The sequence below is a fragment of the Aotus nancymaae genome, unplaced genomic scaffold (genome assembly GCF_030222135.1).
Source record: "Aotus nancymaae isolate 86718 unplaced genomic scaffold, 86718_ANA_hifiasm-v0.15.2.pri h1tg000029l, whole genome shotgun sequence".
NCBI classification, from domain to species: Eukaryota; Metazoa; Chordata; class Mammalia; order Primates; family Aotidae; genus Aotus; species Aotus nancymaae.
In genome coordinates this window covers 57,712,464-57,729,640 of record NW_026988442.1, presented here as the reverse complement: position 1 = coordinate 57,729,640, position 17,177 = coordinate 57,712,464, and the positions used below count along the sequence as shown (strand labels likewise).

The 17,177-nt window shown below is 38.4% G+C and overlaps 1 long non-coding RNA gene across 3 annotated transcripts in view; it reads left to right on the top strand.

Moving 5' to 3' along the window:
• The window catches only part of LOC135276940 (uncharacterized), a 46,499-nt gene that overhangs the window by 12,586 nt on the left and 16,736 nt on the right, over positions 1-17,177 (top strand). For 2 of the 3 annotated variants that reach the window (XR_010344489.1, XR_010344491.1), the window contains exons 1-2: positions 9,502-9,582; positions 11,342-11,457. This is a non-coding gene — a long non-coding RNA (uncharacterized LOC135276940). Of the gene's footprint in view, positions 1-9,501; positions 9,583-11,341; positions 11,458-17,177 lie in introns of those variants that run through there. The other variant, XR_010344490.1, reaches the window with a different exon arrangement.

Below are 17,177 nucleotides of genomic sequence, written 5' to 3'. Positions count from 1 at the left end.
AGTTGAACAATTTTGAAAAGTCAAAGAAACAGTTTATTACCCTAAAGCATTTAGTAAACCTAGTTAATATTTGACCAGCCTAATTTAGACCAGCTGTCTTGTTTTACCAATAATCTTTAACACTTTTTATTTCTCAAATCTTACTAAAGTCACATGAACTAAAAGGCATTACAGTTTTAATTTTTCTGACAACATATTTAAGTGCTTATATTATTTTTATGCCAATTTATAAGAGCTTTTTGGTATCTAAACTTTTCATACATAACACGTATGAATACACAGAAAGATCCAATAGTCGTAAGATTTTTTTGTCAGTTTTTAAGTTTCTTAATTCAGTTACTGGCTTCAGGGAAGAGTCTTTGGAGGAATAAGGCTAGGAAAATATGCAGTTTCTAGGGCCTAATGAACAGGCACAACTGTAAGGCAAAACAGATCCCCCTAAATTCAGGGTCCCACTTTTATACTGGATTCTGGATCCCCAAAAGAGAAACACTATGGAACAAGACAGTGCAATGATTTTACCATGCATTTTATTGCAAAGCAACTCAAAGTTGATCAGCCTATTCTGTGATTAACCCATCCCCATGGAAGTCTTATCTCTGTGAGGGGTGGGGACATTTCCATATTTTCTAGGTGACCAAGAGTATGCTTCTCAGATCCAAATGTACAAAGAACTGAGTATTCCCTCATAACTGCCATTTGTCATCCCTAAATGTATATTTGCCTTAGATTTTAAGAGGAATCTATCTGCATTCGATTCCTGGGGTTTCATAAGAAAAACAAAGGTTTTTCCCAAAACGAGCTTTGTGGCATCTCCTCTATTTTTCCCAAGGAATCCGGTCTGTTAGAGCTAGAAAGTTCACTTTTAATTAAGCTGGCTTTTAACCCTAAGAATCTTTAAAAAATATTTTAAATCTCTTATTATCCAACTTTAGCCAGGCCAAGTAACCAGTATTTCTGACTTTTGTACTTTACCAAAGGCAACCTCCTAAGTGCTCAGAGAAAGGAAATTCAAGAAGGGAAGCCAGAAGTTGTACATGGAGGGGAAGACTACAACAAATGGAAAAAGTCACACAGATATCATCCAGAAAGTACTCATACCTAAGCTAGGAATGAACCTGGGCCACCATTTTAAAATGGCAAAATCTTAGCTGCTGAGCTGCAGCGTGGGGTGGTTTCCATTGCTTTCCCAGAAGGAGCATAGAGCAGTCAATTTTGAGTTTGCAATGCTTTTTAACTGATCTAGATAATTTTTAGAGCTAACTGTGACATGAGCCCCCTAATTCCTTTTCCCTGGATGTCACAGATCAAGAGAAAGCACCACCATATGGTTACAAGATAAAGCTCCCAAAGACATAAAACAAAACAAGATGGAAACCTGATCCAATTTTGTTTGTTTTTTTGTTACAGACCAGCTTGCTGAGCTGTCTTGAACAGCCAGCTTATGGAGCCTAGGCCTGCATTTCACCCTATATTACCCCATTTTATGACAGAAGGATGCAGAAAGACCATTTCATAGCATAAAGTATACCAGATTTGCTACAGCTTCAGTGTAGCCTCACAAACCCATTTTTTTCATTAACTAAAACTTTGTAAGAGATAGTAATTTTTACTATTCCTACAACTGCTTTGCACAGAGGAAAGAGAAGGGAGAAAAGCATTGCCTGCAGCAGGCTGGAGAACGGGAAGAGCTCAGGGAGGCCAGAGAACGACCCATCCTTTGCAGCAACACTGAATCAAAAGTTCTTGTGGCTGCTTGTTGATTGCAAAGTGATCTTTTCCAGGAAACCCATCAGCTCTCGAGTTTCTCCCTTTGGGAAGAAAAAAGCTCCCCATGCCCCGTGATCCTATACATACCTAATCCTGTCACAACCATCAGCGAAGATTGCAAGGCAGATTAATACAAAGAAAATAGTATTATATACATCCCATTGTGCCAAATCAATTTTTAATCAAGAGGCACTATTCTGAGGGGAGGGCATCTAACCCAATCCCATCCTTTACCCAGGTAAAATTTGCCCTATTACTTACGCAGTGTCAGCCAACTGTTGCTGCAGTCTATATCTTTTGAATCGGGATAGTAACTAAGCTATAAGGTTAGCAGATTTAATTTTTAAAATCAATTAGTCATTCACACTTTTATTTGCCTTACATAAAGTCTTTGAATAAAAATACTGAAATTTTCTTAGAAGCTTCTTTATATCAATAGGCATTCCTAGATGAGACTGAGACTAATTTGGGAGCCCTCATTTTTAAATGCACGTCTGTGCAGTGTTGTTCATTTGGAACGTTCCACTGTAAGTTGTCTTTAGTAAGATTTCACCATTTCTGTAAGACTTTGCTGCTTAGTTCTTCAGAAATTAAGGATTTCATTTTTACCTCAAATATTGGCTTTCTCTCAGGTTTCCTGGATCGACTTACCCAGTGATTTTTTTCCTATCTAAGCACACAAGAAAAGTGAAACAAAAGAATAGAGCACAAAACTTCCTGTGAATTCCCAAAAGCCAAATTTTATACCCCCTGCAATATTGCCATTTGTTATCAGTTTCTTTCTAACCCAGTTAGATGTAAGAGGCCTCTAGTTGGATCCAAGCCAGTTAATTACTGGATCCAGTCCAATCCTGGACCCACTCCAGTTTTTGTCACAACTCCCAAACCCAGTTTGGATCAGAAATTTGCTCAAAGAAACTCAAAGGGCTCACAACACAAATCTGTGGGGCTTCAGAATCTGAGAGAGAACTTACCATGATCCCCAGCTGCTCCAAGAGAGCAGTGGGCACAATGGGCCAAGTGGGAACCACACTCAGTGCTTCTGGGGGTTGTTAGAAGCTCTACTTTGGATCCCACTTCTGACGCCATCTGACAAAAGAAAAACTTCAGCTGAATTAAAATTAAAGGAGTTTAACTGAGCATGAACAATTTGCAAATTGGGCAGCCTCCTGAGCCAAAACAGGCTCTGAGACCCCAGCACAGCCACGTGATGAAAAAAGATTTATGGACAGAAAAGAAAAGTGACATACAGAAAATGGAAGTGAGGTACAGAAACAGCCGGAAGATTACAGCTCAGTGTTTGCCTCATTTGAACATGGTTTGAACAGCTGACTGCCTTTGATTGGCCAAAACTCAGTTATCTACACAAGTGTAGGCTATGGCCTGTTTACACCTCTACCTGTTATAGTTCACAATGTACAGAGAAACTTTTAGGTAGAACTTAAATTGTCTAAGGAGTTAGATTTAGCCTAAACTTGATTGAACAAGTCCTAGAAGCAAGGAGCGGCCCTCTTGCTCAGACTGTCATATCTAAATGCAATTTTTCAGTGTAAAGAACCAGGACTCCTTGGACAAATGGCTAATCCAGAGTCTGGAGTAGAAAATGTACAAGATGAAATATCCTGTTGTACTTGAAAGCGAGAAATCCATCTAAATAAAGGGGCACTACAAGCCACTGGCCAAATACTGGAGAACTTGAGAGTCACCAAGAATAATGACTGCCATAGGCTGAAACCATAAACTATGTTAACATCTATGGGTACCTAAAACACAAGGAAAATAAAATGGACAACAAGACAGAGCACAAATTATAGATCTCCTTAGGGGTTCACTAAGGCACAAACTCATTATTTAAAAATAACAAATGAGAAAGAATCAAGCATCTATTTAGCCTTTCTTCAGTTGACTTTCAGAGTCACCAAACTGTTGATGAAGAAAAGATCTAAATCCCTTAGGTGAATATTTGAAACTCTGTAAGAGACAAATGACATTCAAGTTTTCTATTACTGTTACTATTGATGAATCTTTACAATTCTAAAGTCAAACAGCCAGATACAATATACCTCTTGGTAGAATGCAGTGATATGCTTAATTGGATGTTCAATAGCTACCAATTTACAGAAAATTCAGAAACACAATAAGAGAGAAACATGTCAAACAATACCAAAGGGATATAACCTATCCAATCCAGAATGTGTTGAAATTTTTACAGGACAAATGGCCCACTTTTGTAAACATGTAAATTGGAGAGACAGTGTGAGTAAGAGAGAATGAGAATGAACAATTATCCATTAAAAGTGATGTAAGAGACATATCAGCCACACAGAATATGTAGTTAGACCTTGTTTGGACCAGAATATTTATAAACCAACGGTAAAAAGGTGTATCAGATATTGCTATAAAATTTTTCTTAATTATATTGTCATAGTTTATATATATATATATACACATACACATATATATTTAATTTTATTATCTGCTATATATATAACATGAAGTATTTATAGGGAAAAGCTATGTGATATCTAGGATTTGCTTTAAAATACTCCAAAAAAATAATGGATTCTGAGGATTGATAAACAGTAAGGATAGAAAGTTGGTCATTATTAAAACTTGGTTAATGTACATGGGGGTTTAATTGATTAGTCTCTCTACTTCTACATGTATTTGCAAATTTCCATAATAAAAAGCTATACATCTGTAAAAAAAAACACACGCACACACACACACACACACACACACAATGGTATATTTTAGTTTCTAAAAATATCGAAACCAAATTATTGCTGAAGAAATTATTCTTTTGGGAGCTGTCTAATTAAAGGCTTTTTGAAAACCTGAAAATTGCATGGTTCCCTATTTCTCTGCCTTCATTATCATATCATAAAAATGGTATATATGTTACTCTATAGTGAAAGTTTGGAATAAGAAGGATGTTACACTTGACATGAGAATAGAACTCAGCGATAATATTTCTAATATGTGTCCAATGTACAGTTTATTTAAAGGAGAGCAAAACATTCTTCTAGTTTAATATATTGTTTCTAAAATTCATATTTTAAAACAAAACTATAAAATGGAAGACTTTTGCTTTATCTTACTTTTCAAAAGTCTTTTTAAAAACTTATTGGTAAACACTACTTATTTTTCAGGTGTAACACTATAGTTAATTTTGATTTTTGTTTTAGCAAAAAAATCAGATTTTGACTATTTTCCCTTTTTGGTAGCTTTTTTAGCAATTAATTTCTGAGTGTCTGTGTCTTCTTAATGAGTACATTTTATCTCATGAGCTTGAAACTGCCTTTGCAAAAGCTGTATCAATGAGAAAATTATAAACATAAACTAAGCTAACCCAACCCCCTTCTTGCCTTTTCCTTAATTATTCCTGGGTTATTGGGCCAAGCCAACTTTGGCAGACATTTAGGCTACAATTTAAATGATAATAGGCCTTGCACACAGCTCAGCCACTTTTGTAAAGCCAGTAGGAGGCCATCAGGCTGAAAGAAGAAGAGGAGCCTTAGTCCTGCTAAGGTCAGCCATTATTTCAGAGGTTATAAGATATGCAACTTCCTCAATTACTCTTGCAAATAATACCACTATTGTAGATTGGACTTTTGAGATATCTTTCCACATTTTTTGTATGTCTGACTCCCATGGCTTCACGGGGACCCACAAGACACCCTCGTCCTCCACACCCGCTTCCTGTGGCCCCCACCCAGAAGCAGTTCCACATAGAGGAGAACAGCTTCAACCTCCTGTGATTTCATCTCTGCCTCAACATATCAACAGCAAGTATCTGCACCTTTCCCCTAAACTGCACTTGAAAAACCCCTAACCCAGGAGCTTTGAAGGTGATGATTTGATACAGACTCCATCTCTTACATGTGACATGGCTGTCCTCATCTATTAAACTCTTCCTCTACTACAATGCTGTGGTCTTTCTATATGCAGAGGCAGAAATAACCTCTCAGGCAGTTACAAGCTCAGAACAGAAGGAATATTCTACAACTATTTCAAGATGGAATGAGTTTGGGAAACTTCCTAAAATTCCAAGTTTCCAATTTATATGTGACAGGTAATTGGAGGCCAGGTCAAACTTCCTAACATAGTCACCTGCAAACCCATTTTTCTAAAAAGAGACTGTATCCTAAAGGTTTATTTTTAAGTACAGGATTTGTGCCTTTCTACTTGCTCTTTTTTTCCTCCAACCAACCTGAAAACATTGTACTTAATAGGTGGGCAATTAATGAATGAATAAACTAGTCTGGGAAAAATTAGAGATCAGAATGCCTAATATAGCTCTAAGAGGTTAAGCAACTAACAGTTAAAAGAAAGAACTGCTGAAAAAGTGAAGCACCATTTATTAGAGCCACATCAGGGAATGTTTTTCAAGGCAGCTGCACAAATACAGTATACCCATAGGGGTGGGGCATTTTCCCCCTGCAAATGTTTAGAAAATACACCCTCAGGCTTCTGCTTCCTTATGCAGATCCATAGGGTATATTAATGGCTAGCAAACAGTAACATGTTGTGTCTGATTGCTCAGGGCATTATTTTTTTTCTCTGAAGTTTGCATCAGGGAATATTTTTCAAAATGTTTCTAAAGGTCATTTGGAATCGTCTTGAAACTAAGAAAATAATGAGATGCCTGGAAATGCTGAGACACTTCCTTTGTAATTCATAGCTGAAAACACAATAACCCTTTATGTATATGTCATTGTCAAGACAACCTTCATTTTCTGCATAGATGCTCACATACCTGAAACTAAATGTTAAGCATAATCAGTACTGAAATTGTTAGAATATAAGGTTCTAAACTCCTATCCTAAAGCATTTTGCATATTTCCAGCAATATAACTTCATTCCTGCCACAGGAGATTTCTAATAATTAGAAAGGAGTTACTAAAATGCAGAAGATGGCTAGGCATGGTGGCTTCTGGCTATACTCCCAGCGTTTTGGAAGGCTGAGGTTGGAAGACCGCTTGAGGTCATAAAGTCCTCACAAAGGTGCAGCTAACGATTCACCCTATGTTGACTTTAAACATGTCTCATTTCCACCCCCAATAAACAGCAATATTATTTAATGTAAAATTCCCTGCAAACAATGCTTTTCAATTCTAATGAAATCAATAAAGATGATGCAGATGATTAAAAGAATGATTTTGCTTCCATTTGTAAAGCACAGGTATTTACTTATGAACAAGTAAGTTGATGCTATTTACTGCTTATAAATTAACACAAACATTTACTGTGCTAGCTTGCAACCATTAAAAAAAACAAAAGTTTGACTTAATAAATTTGACTCTGTTAAAAATCATGTCAAAGTGTTCCATTCTGAGGAGAGTGTGATAGGGAAGACATAGAAACATACAACTTCAGAGCTGAAATGAACCACTAAACTAACTTCATCTGCCCTCTTACTTTTTTGCAAAAGGAAACAAGAGGTTCAGAGAGGGGAGTTTATTTGCTCAGAGTAATTAGTCTCAGCATAGGGACTGGAACTCCTTAAAAAAGGAAAACAGAAAAACAGTAAGGTGGAGAGAAGGTGGATGTATTAACATCTCTTAGGGCATGTAAATCTGGCTTTCCAACTTGGGTAAAGCAGTAGCCATTCCTCTCCTCTTCAATTTGCATTTCTTCCTTTGCTATATATTTACTCTTGATGCCATTTCTAAACATATGGGAAAGGCAAGGGGTGAAAAAGGATTGAGGCAGGGCACTCAGATCCAAGGTGATACAGGTTTATTTGAGCTGATTAATTTAGGTTGGACCTGCTCTGTCAGTTTTCACAGTAAACACTAATTCCTCTGTGCAAATAAGAAGTTTCTGGGAACCAGAGTATAAGATGGGCAAGACAAAATGTAGATAACAGTTTCCTTTTGATCAGATCCTGTTCCAAAGCCCTTTACATGGATAATCTTATTTAAACTCCTAAACTCTATAAAGTACTTATCACACATGATATAAAAAGGCACATACAATTGTAATTGAATTACACAAATCACCTAGTTAATTAATGATTGAGCCAGAACTTCAACCGGAACCCTGTGATTCTAAAGACAGTACTCTTGACAATTATTCCATGCCAGATCTAAAAATTATTCCAATTCTATCATTACCTTTGTACTCACAGTACATTTTCTATTGTTTTATTTAGGTTAATAATTTCAACCACATGCAGCATGTATCTTAACATAATTCATAAGAAGTAAATGTCACTGATAGGATTTTTAGTTCCTTTGTCTTGAGGGTGGGAGGAGATTCCTGTGAAAATTAAATTCATGAGTCTATTCAACAAATAGTACCTATTTTACATATCACACATCAGACATGGAGATACAATGGGAAGGAAGAGAGACATATGGAAGACAGGAGGTATAATGAAGAATCAGTGACAATTAAAAATCCAAGATAATTTTACCTATTTATGTTATATTGAGAGAATTTACATAACGTAGAAGAGATGGTAATATGAATAAAAAAAGAAAATAAGGTAATCTCTAGAAGCTGAATTACGAAGAATAATTTCCAAGCAATATTGAGTGCTGCAAACAGTGAATGTTGAACATCTCCATTCTTCAATATTGATTAGAGTAGAAGGAAGACACAAACTCTTTTTGAAGGTATAATCTTTAGAGAGATTTCACTGGGACAGTGAGTGAGTGGAAAAAGGATGTCTCTCCTTCTTTAGCTCTCAAAAGGACATTTTACCCATATTTATTTCTTACTCTTCCCTGAACTAATAATGAAAAGGTCAAGAAAAAATTTTAAACCTCCTTTCTACAGCATTTGTTAAGGAACGGCAGCAACATGATTAACAGACAGTATGACCTTCCAGAACATACAGCATGAAATGTGATTTTAAAACGTTTTTTTCTCCCAAGTTAAATCACAATACTAGAGAGGGAAATGAAACTTCCTATTAACCCTAAAATGGGAAACAGCAGGGATCTTGAAACTGATTTTCATTTATCTCATTCCTCTAACCCAGTGCACTTTTCCTTCATCAAATTGCAAGTAAACATGTTCATGTTCATGTAATCTCCATATAAAATTGATTGAGAACTTCTGGGCTGTTTTCTAAAGAGATGTATGTACATGTCCGTACTAGTACATTAGACTTAGAAAAAAACTGCTGCATTAATTCTCTTTGTTCTACTCTAGGACAACACATGTAATTATCCTTTAACTAAAGCTTGCTGAGGAGGGTGACTCACATTCAGATATGTCTCTGCTTCCAGAGTGCAGCAGTGAAAAGAGTGATTATCACTTCCAGTCTCTGCCTACTCCTTTAAATCTTAGCTCCCAAAAAGTGGAGGAACTTAAAATTTTCTCTTTCTTTTAGTCCTTTGGGATTGATCCATTGTTAATTTAATCTTTATAAAAGAAAACATTCTTAAGGATATAGAAGTGGATTCATTTGCTGTAATTTGATTGGTACTGAGTGGCAATTGGGCTTTAATACAAAGAAAAAAAATTCTAACAACCTGTGTCATGCACAAGGTTTTCACATTTAACACAGCTCTTGTACATGGCAGATGCTTCACAAATATTTGTTTAATGAATGGATGAATCCCTTTCAGTCCAATAGTTCAGAAGTATCCTATCAAAGTGCAACTAGAGCTATTTAAAATCAAGGCCCTTAGTGAACTGAGCAGGTGAGGCCTCTATAGGGGCAACGGAAGGTTAGCTGAGCCCTTCAAGGTTATCCACAGGCCCATGAATTCAGAGGAGAAGATTTCAGTGATGGAACACTCTCCAATTAACTGCTCTGCACAGCACCTTGGACAAAAGGCCATAAAAATTATAAAAGTATGTCAGTGGACCTTATAAATTATAATTATTGGTTGATGATGCTGGTATTAATATTAGATAAACAGAAACTGTGCCAATGATAAAATTATTACTCTGGGAACAACACTAGCAGTGAGTTATTAGAAATGACAGTTGAAGGCCAGGTGCAGTAGCTCATGTCTATAATCCCAGCACTTTATGAGGCGGAGGTGGGTGGATCATGAGGTCAGGAGTTCGAGACCAGCCTGACCAATATGGTGAAACCCAGTATCTACTAAAAATGCAAAGATTAGCAGGGAGTGGTGGCAGGCACCTGTAGGCCCAGTTTCTGGGGGGCCAAGGTTGCAGTGAGCCAGGATCACTGGGATCACGCCACTACACTCCAGCCCAGGTGACGGAGAGAGTCTGTCTAAAAAAAATGACAGTTGATAATCTTTAGGAAAAAGCAGAAAGTTATTGTGTTTAAGGCACTGCAGAGAATACAAAGAAATGCAAGGAGGACAGAAGGCTTCTCCCCTGTGTAATGTATATTACCTTATTTAATGCTTGATAACAACACTGAAAGTGGGTGGTATATGCCCTTATGTTATAGAGGCTTAGACAGGTTAATTACCTTGTTTGAAGTAGCATAAATAGCAAGAAAATGAACTGACAAATCAGAAGCACATTCTTTATTATTCTACTCTGAAAACCCATGCTAAGCACCAATACCCTTGTAGATATCTGGGTACAGAGAAAATTCAAGTACTGTGCCATATGTTAGCAGCATCCAGGTTTATAACAGGCTCACCTAAGAAGTTTGTGAATGAGGATGAGAAACATATTTTACAAATTGGTTTTAGAAATATTTTTCACTGGTTTGTGTTACTGAGCTAGTACTATCAGAATACTCCTCCTCCCAGTTTTACCTAAATTAGCTGAATGATTACTTCCATCTCTAGTTTCATATCACCTGAAAGGATTTGGTGTTCAGGGTTTTATTTTGTCATTACAGAATCTGCATACTTTAGCCACCAAGGAATAAGCTGTTTAAGGTCAAATCAAAAAATTATCTTCTTATGCTCTGATATGCTTTGGCTGTTTCCCCACCCACATCTCATCTTGAATTGTAGCTTCCATAATTCCCACGTGTTGTGGGAGAGACCCAGCGGGAAGTAATTGAATCATGGGGCGGGTCTTTTCCATGCTGTTCTCGGGATAGAGAATAAGTCTCACGAGATCTGATGGTTTTATAACGGGGAGGTCCCCCATACAGGTCTCTTGCCTGCTTTCGTGTGAGACGTGACTTTGTTCCTCATTTGCCTTTTCCCATGATTGTGAAGCCTCCCCAGCCATGTGTAACTGTGAGTCAATTAAACCTCTTTCCTTTATAAATTACCTAGTCTCTGGTATATTTTTATTAGCAGCCTGATAACAGACTAAAACGTGCTCTGTCCTTTAAACAATTTTGGGTTTGAATTTGCAGACACAGAAACCATGTTTTGCTATTTTCAAAGTTACACAAGAGCATGAAATGCAGTCTTTGAACAACAAAACTAAAAAGAAAATGCATTCTCACCCTCAGAATATTCTCGAGTTTATTAATACTTCCCATAGCAAGTTGAAACTATGGTTCCAAATGCCCTTGAGGAAGTTTGTTTAAAAGGCAGGAAAGGGGTTGTGGACTTTGGTCTATTTTTATGCCTCCCTAGAAATTCTCTACGGTTTTCTCACAAAGTGCTGAGAATGATGGCACTACTAATTACTTTCTGGTTGATGTATTTATTTGTCCCTGCAGGATGATATATTGAATTTTTGAGGAGAAAGTGAAACATGTCTGGGTCTAAGCAAGAAGTGAATATTCGCCTGCAGATTCCGTAAAAGATGGGGCTGGAGGAACAACCTACACAGCGGGTAGGTTGACTTGTTACTTCAAGTACTTCGTGATACCGAGCAAGGGGAGGGCATTAAGGAATGATACCTGGGAAGTTTGCTGCCATAAATATTTGAGTTTATAGAGAAAATGAGTACACTAAGAATTTGCCTTCCAGTTCAGCATGCTTAATCACCTTTTTAAAAATGCAGCTAGGCCAGGCGCGGTGGCTCACGCCTGTAATCCCAGCACTTTGGGAGGCCGAGGCAGGTGGATCACGAGGTCAAGAGATCGAGATCATCCCGGTCAACATGGTGAAACCCCGTCTCCACTAAAAATACAAAAAATTAGCTGGGCATGGTGGCGCGTGCCTGTAATCCCAGCTACTCTGGAGGCTGAGGCAGGAGAATTGCCTGAACCCAGGAGGCGGAGGTTGCGGTGAGCCGAGATCGCGCCATTGCACTCCAGCCTGGGTAACAAGAGCGAAACTCCGTCTCAAAAAAAAAAAAAAAAAAAAAAAAAAAAATGCAGCTATCAGTAAAGAGTTACATGCTTTGTGCATAGGTAGGAGGAAATTCCGAGCACAGACTCAAGACGAACATCCCATTTTAACATTTACTAACTGTATCACCTTGAGAAGTTAACTTGGTCCCTTCAGGCCTCAGTGTTTTCCTCTGTAAAGTGGAGATAGTGGTAATACCTACTTCGTATAATTGTTTTGAGGGTTAAACCAGATAATTCACATTTACTAATTAATAACAAAGACTGGAACACAGGTGCTCAAAAAAGATGATTAAATTCTCGTGGAGCTCAACTTGCTCATAATTATACCCATGATCTGATCTTTTCCTCAAAATAAGTAGTAGCTTCACTTTCTGATATGGTTGGGGAATAAGATTTCATGAAACCAAGAAGAAAGTACTATATTATTTTTTTAAAAACCTGTAAAATTAGAACAAAGAAGGTTTTGTTGTATTGGTGCAATTAAAGTTGTGTTCTACCCTTAAAAGCTAGAGGAAGGCCGGGTGCAACAGCTCACACCTGTAATCTCAACAATTTGGGAGACTGAGGCCAGTGGATCGGTTGAGCCAAACAGATTGAGACCTGCCTGGGCAACACTGCAAAACTCTGTCTCTACAAAAAATACAAAAATTAGTCAGGTGTGGTGGCATGTGCCTGTAGTCCCATCTACTTAGGAGGCCGAGGTAGGAGGATCACATGAGCCCAGGAAACAGATGCTACAGTGAGTTGAACTTTTTATCAAGATAAATCACAATACTAGAGGGGGAAATGAAAGTTCCTATTAACCCTAAAATGAGAAACAGCAGGGAACTTGGCACTGATTTTCATTTATCACTATCATCTGTTTGGCTAGTGAAACCTTGTCTTCAAAAAAAAAAAAAACTGGAAGAAGGGCAAAATAATGAACCCTGCTTGTTATGTTTAATGGTAATATTTAGTAAACTGTGAATAAGTGACTTCTCAGGGTCACTGAGATAAAATCACAGGTGAAAAAACAAGCCTCACGTATGTTAAATTCCCAAGGTATCTGTATCTTTTTTATTTTTATGCTGCTCTTTCTACTGCTTGACAGTTGGCTCTTTAAATACACTAATGAAATTTTGAGGCTAAGAGTACTTCCAAGTTTTACTACATACTTGTGGGGAATTATCTGTCACTACATGTGATGGCAACACAGATGATGGATAATGGGGCTCCCAGTCTTTGGCACTGTAGGCATGTGAGCCAGACCAGTGCTGTATGCATTGAGTATCAGGCTGAGACTCTAAACCCAACAGACTTCACAACAGGGGGAAAACGTGCATTTAATATAAAAGATTTGACTGTAAGCAAAATTGGTAAGGTTGTGTCTGCCACTTTACAAACATTTTACTTCTCCCTATTCTCGTGACTCTGGTCTTGCACATTTTATGTGATTGTAAAGATCAGACTGGCTGAAGGCTGAGTTGCCTCTCTTGCCATGGATCTTTATTTTCAAATTACAGAGATTCTAATGTGTTATATAGTCACCTTGGCTTGAGTTAATGTTGAGTTAATCTTACCTGGTTAACTTACTTAACCTTTCAGACCTCTCTATTCCTGTCACCTCTTAGGGATTTCGCGCTTGATGCCCGGTCAAAATCGGGTATCTTGCTCTAATTGCCCCTCTCCTCAATGAACAAACCAGGATCCTTTTTTCTTTTCAGAGCACTTTTCTTCACTAGTAATTCACATTTGTTACTTTGGTTATTTCATTGATGTTCAACTTCCCATTAAACTATAATTTCTGTCAGCACTAACTGCTTCCTTGGCTCACATATTTCCACAGTTCATTATAGTGCTGGGCACCAAGTAGACACCCAAGAAATATTCAATGAGTGAACACTTGCTTTGGATTTGATGGAGACATAACTCCTGGGTTCATCATAAATAATTTACCCATGTTCATTTTGAGATTAAAGTTTATATGGACATAGTATTAATGGTTTTTTATTTTAGTTTTCAGAAAACTTCTCATCAATGAAATTCCTCAGCCCTTTCCTCTAAAAATGATCTTTCATTTTGAGTACAGGATGTCACTGAGTTTGTGTTTATAGTGGTACTCAACAAATGGATAAACCAATAAATTAAAGTGACAGACTGGTGATTAGCCACCAGTCTTTTGGTCATGGTTAAAAACTTATGTGATGCTGTAAGTTGCCTCATGAGTTTCATGTGTAAGTGCAGTCCTTTTACAGCCTGACGTGCTCTGCCCACTGTTCCATGGAGAACACCTCGATGACTAATGTAGGCATAAATATCTCAGAAATAGTAGTGCTAGCAGAAGATCAATGATCTATGCACTACCTGTGAAATGGGCGCTCTTAAATAGCTTTGGTTTTGCTGGTTGATTTTGGTAATTTAATTACTGTTTTAGCCCAGAGATCTGCTAACTTGACAGGCCCTCAGAAGTTCCAGGGCACAACTAGGAACTCCCCAGTTGTTTCTAGGCCATTACCAAAATGGTACCTCATAGATACCTTCAACTATTTTGGTCGGCTTCTGTACCAATGTAGCTTCTTCCCATTCGGCTCTGAGTTTGTCTTGGATCATTTCTCCTATTGGAGAAATTTCACTATTGCCGTGATCTAAATGAAAATGTCACTACAATGTCAAGAGCTGTTCATGCTCTCCTCTGTCTCCTCTTTCCCTCTGTCTCCTTCCTCTTTCTCTCCTGTTTCTCTCTCTCCTCTTTCTCTCCTCTGTCTCTTTCTCTCTTCTCTCCTGTCTCTCTTTCTCTCCTATCTTTCTCTCCTCTTTCTCTCCTCTCTCTCTCCTCTCTCTCTCCTCTCTCTCTGCTCTCTCTCTCCTCCCTCTCTCTTTCTCTCCTCTCTCTCTCCTCCCTCTCTCTTTCTCTCCTCCCTCCCTCTCTCCTCCCTCTCTCTTCTCTCCTCCCTCTCTTTCTCCTCTCTTCTCTCTCTCTCCTCTCTCTCTCCTCTCTCTCTCCTCTCTCCTCCCTCTCTCTTTCTCTCCTCTTTCTCTTTCTCTCCTCTCTCTCTTTTTCTCCTCTCTCTCCTCCCTCTCTCTTTCTCTCCTCCCTCTCTTTCTCCTCTCTTCTCTCTCTCTCCTCTCTCTCCTCCCTCTCTCTTTCTCTCTCTCTTTCTCTCCTCTCTCTCTTTTTCTCCTCTCTCTCCTCCCTCTTTCTCTCCTCCCTCTCTCTTTTTCTCCTCTCTTCTCTCTCTCCTCTCTCTCCTCTCTCCTCCCTTTCTCCTCTCTTCTCTCTCTCTCTCGTCTCTCCTCTCTCTCTCCTCTCTCTCTCCTCTCTCTCTCCTCTCTCTCTCTCCTCTCTCTCTCTCCTCTCTCTCTCCTCTCTCTCTCCTCCCTCTCTTTTTCTCCTCTCTCCTCTCTCTCTCCTCCCTCTCTTTCTCTCCTCTCTCTCTTTCTCTCCTCTCTCTCTCCTCCCTCTCTCTTTCTCTCCTCCCTCTCCCATTTTCTCCTCTCCTCTCTCTCTCTCTCTCTCTCTCTCCTCTCTTTCTGTACCAGTGGTCAAAATGCAGGAACAGTGTTGATTTCCATGCAGGACTAGGTAGATGTTTACTCCAGTATCTTGACATACCTTCCTACTTAGGATATGAAGTTCCACAGTCTCCAGGGAATCATTCCTGCAGATTTGGCCCATATTCCTATTATAGGCACCCAATTCTATTGAACACATATGGCAGACATACTGTTCTACACTGACTAAAAAAGGGAGGCTCATGCATCCTAGTATCTTGTCAACTGTTTTCCTTTTACCCCTCTTCCTTTCTGCTACAAAGAGGGAGTGGATGGAATTTAAATACAGAAAATTGCTGCTTAAGCAATTGCCCTTTTAAAACTAGTTTTAATGTCTTACCTTAGCAGTGTCTGTAGCAAGACTTTTCAGGGGTACCCTGAAAATAGACTAATTTTATCTGTCACCCCCCTTTTCTCCTACTATTGTTTCTCTTCCTTGTTAAAACTGGGTCTTAGTGCTCTGTATTTAAATATTGTTCCCTGTGTCTTTCTGGCTATGTAGCTGCATATTGTTTCCTAGCCTTTAAAAGTGAAATACCTCCTCTCTTCAGTCCTTAGCAACCTAGGTGTGAATCTGATGTTAATAATTCACAACAAGCAATAAAGAAGGGTAGATAGTGCCAAGAGATATTTCCATTTGAAATATTTGCTAGCCCAAATATATTTCAGGTAGACAAATACGTGAAAAATGGTGTTACTGAGAAAAGTCTTTTGCTCATTTCTTCCAGGAAGTGACACATGCAGAATCAAAACTTGAGTCACAAAATTGCCTTCCAAACTAGGATCTTGTCATTTCATCTGATTGGCAACACTTAGGTCATTTAGTAAAGGGAATCAGGCAGGTGTTAGTTATGAGGTATGGGATCCAGTAAAATGTTATATTTTGAAACCTTGCATCATAATTTTTTTAACTATAAAAGTACCAGTGTGAGCAAAGGAAAATAAATTCAGCAAAATTTAAAAAAATAAACATCTGACTGTCTTTCTGCATTCTTAATTACTAATAACTTTTAATTTTAAGTATAATTTTTAGGGGGGTTTAATTTTCTTCATACACAGTAAAAAACATATTGTTAAATATTAAGTTTTCTTTACACTGCCTCTTAAGATTTTTCTGTCAATGGAATTGCTTTTACTTAGATTACCCCGTGGAGTAAATCATTTGTGGCCTTTAATTGCTGGAGGTCCATGACGGAGACCTCGATTTCCATCAGAAGGCAAACTTCCTCTCTTATTTTTAGGCTTGGCTATGAAAAAGACGGTTTGGACAGGGGTGTAGTTAAGTCCATCACTACATCCATCCCCTTATTTATTTATTGTGTCAGCCAGGAAGGCTTTTTTTTTTTTAAGACAGAGACTCGCTCTGTCACCAGGCTGGAGTGGTATACAGTGACACAATCTCAGCTCACTGCAACCTCTACCTGTCAGGTTCAAGCGATTCTTCTGCCTCAGCATCCAGAGCAGCTGGGACTACAGGCATGCGTCACCGCACCCAGCTAATTTTGTATTTTTTTTTTTTTTTTTTTAGTAGAGATGGGGTTTCACCATGTTGGCCAGGATGATCTCAATCTCAACCTCGTGATCCACACCCTCTCCCTTACAAAGTGCTGGGAATACAGGTGTGAGCCACCATGCCCAGCCCCAGGAAAACTTTTCTATGGCAACTGAATTTATCCAGTTCTTATATGCATTTATGAAAGGTTATAACAGTCCAAATTTGGAGTGA